This window comes from Dasypus novemcinctus, chromosome 2, assembly GCF_030445035.2.
Source record: "Dasypus novemcinctus isolate mDasNov1 chromosome 2, mDasNov1.1.hap2, whole genome shotgun sequence".
NCBI lineage: Eukaryota > Metazoa > Chordata > Mammalia > Cingulata > Dasypodidae > Dasypus > Dasypus novemcinctus.
Genome location: NC_080674.1, coordinates 161,204,322 through 161,207,156, shown reverse-complemented (window position 1 = coordinate 161,207,156; position 2,835 = coordinate 161,204,322). Strand labels below are relative to the sequence as shown.

At 46.7% G+C, this 2,835-nt stretch overlaps 1 pseudogene; it reads left to right on the top strand.

Moving 5' to 3' along the window:
• Nucleotides 1-713: 713 nt before the first annotated feature.
• Nucleotides 714-1,738, top strand: LOC111766672 (mitochondrial glutathione transporter SLC25A39 pseudogene; annotated as a pseudogene).
• The last annotated feature ends 1,097 nt before the right edge of the window (nucleotides 1,739-2,835 follow it).

The following is a 2,835-nucleotide window of genomic DNA, read 5'->3' as shown; positions in this document are numbered from 1 at the left end:
GTGTGATTTTTTAAAAATTATATGAATAAAAGGAGAAAGGCTTCATGTATCCAGTGATTTTAAAAAAGAAATGGAATTCCTATAAAGGAATAATAAAATGTGAAAAATTATTATTGAAATAGAATGTATAGAATATAAAAATTACTAATTTAACTTAAATAATTTGCATGTAATGCTCAAGATTATATTAAGAAAGAATGAGATGTGCATGTAGGATATTAGTAGCTTATTAAAAATACACTAATTTTTAAAAAGGAATACCATTTCATTCTTGGCTGAAAATTGGATAAATAAAGACTAGACTAGACCTTATTCTCAAAAACATGTAAGAAGGAAGCAGATGTGGCTCAAACAATTGAGCTCCCCGCTACCACATGGGAGGTCCCGGGTTTGGTTCCTGGTGCCTCCTAAAGAGAAGATGAGCAGACACAGAGAGCACACAGCAAATGGACACAGAGAGCAGACAGCAAGCACAAAACAATGGTGGAGGGGGGAACAAATAAGAATAAATCTTTAAGACAAACAAACAAAAAACATACGAGATAGGTGGAGAAGAAGCTGAAAGCAAGGAAATCCAGAAGAGAAGGGAGAAACCAGCAGATGCCATGTGGCAGAAGAGCCTAGGATGGCTGGCAGCCTGTCTTCGGGAAGTAAGCATCGCCTTGTTAATGCCTTGCTTTCTCAGCCCCAAACTGATGGAAACAACAATATGAATGACCACAGATGGCAGCCTCAGGCTGGGGGCTGTGGTCACCTCGCTCTTCATGACACCCCTGGACATAGTGAAGGTGTGCTTGCAGTCTCAGCGTCCCTCAGTGGACAATGAATTGTACCTCCCTCCAAATTCTGAAGCCTCTCCTACACCAAATTGTCCTCCTCTTTCAAAGCCACAGGAACGTGCCTCCTGGACTGCTATGGTGTCCCGGAGCCCCTGTACCTGTGCCCAAATGGTGCCCACGGTGCCACCCAGTTTCAGGACCCCATCGCTTCACTGGCACCAGGGGTGCCATTGTGAAGGCTATAAAACACGAGCAGCCTCCTGGTCACCACCGGCTGCTTCACCACTTAAGACTAACTCAGGCTTTCCTAGGCGGCCACCCACTGACCTCTTATCTCCATGTACCCATGGTGGGAGGTGCACTGACCCCCCTGGCACCGTGACTGTGATCAGCCCCTTGGAGCTGGTGCTGACAAAGCTGCAGGCTCAGCATGTGCCCTATGGCGAGCTGGGCCCCTGTGCTCCGGCTGCAGTGGCCCAGGGTGGCTGGCGCTCCCTGTGGCTAGACTGGGACCCCACTGCCCTGCTGGACATGCCCTTTGCAGCCCTGTACTGGTTCAACTTTGAGCTGGTGGAGCGCTGGCTGAGTGGGCTCAGGCCAAAGGATCTGACATCCGTGGGCGTCAGCTTTTTAGCTGGCACCATCTCAGGGACAGTAGCAGCCCTCCTGACCCTGCCCTTCGATGTGGTGAAGATGCAACTCCAGGGCACCGGCAGCTGTGGCAGCTGAGCGACTGATGCCCCCATGTGCCGGCTCCACCTGGCTGCTGCGGAGGGTCGGTCCGGGCGGAGTCCGGCACCAGGGGCCTCTTGGCAGGCTTACTCCTGCCAGCACTTAGGACTTCAGCAAAGTTTCTTCCAGAGGCTCAACAGGGAGCAGCCTCTGGACCCTTGAAGGGGCCAGGGGATAAGGACTCCATCTCTTCCAGGGAGGGGAGGAGACAAACAGGAGGAGACTGAGCCAAGTGCCTTTTCCTCAGCACTGAAGGGAGGGACCTGTTTCCCTTCCCCTCCAAACACAAGCCCCAGGGATAGGGGGCTGCCGCCTTCTGGGCCCTTTCTGGTCCTCAGACAGCTTTCTTCCTACTGCTCCCCACTTCCCAGCCCCAAAGGATTTTCACTTTCCTAACCCTGCGTTCAAGACCAAATCTGCTAATCCACCTGTGCCTTTGTTTACCTCAATGTTTGCTGTAGCTGGGCCTGCCCCCAGAAGCCAAAAGTCCTGGACCTGTTTCTGTCAACCCCCCACCCCACCCCTGTTAAATCCTTAAGTCTAAAGATGATGAACTTCAAAAGAGAAAAAAGAAAAAGTAAAAGAAAAAAAAAACAAGTGAGTAATCATAAATAGAACATAACTATTCAAAAAATCACCAGGAAAACATAAATCAAACAAGATCAATTAAAAAAAAACAGAAAATAGAGCACCAAGAAAACATAAAATAATAGAAAAATAAAAAAGAAGAATAAATATAGACATTAAAAATAAATGATTTGGGGAGTGAGTGTAGCTCAGTGGTTGAGCACCTGCTTTCCATGTACAAGGTCTCAGGTTCAATCCCCCGTACCTCCTAAAAAAATAAAAATAAAATAAAGATTGTAACAATGCATTTAAATGACAAAAACACCCCAAGTGAATATACCCACAGAAATACAACTAAATTTCATGGCATTGAAAAGTGATTATCTAAAGATAAATAACAATGCTGCTATGAACATTGGTGTGCATATATCAGTTTGTGTCCTTGTTTTCAGTTCTGCTGGGTATATACCCAGCAGTGGAATTGCTGGGTCATATGGCAAATCTATGGTTAGTTTTTTGAGAAACCGCCAAACTGTCCTCCAGAATGGTTGGATCCTTCTGCATTCCCACCAGCAGTGGATGAGTGTTCCCATTTCTCCACATCCTCTCCAGCATTTGTATTCTTCTGTTTTTTTCATAGCTGCCAATCTTATGGGAGTAAGATGGTATCTCATTGTAGTTTTATTTGCACATGGCCCGCTGGATGGAACGTGGGAGAGTGTGGGCTATGATGTGGACCATTGACCATGAGGTGCAG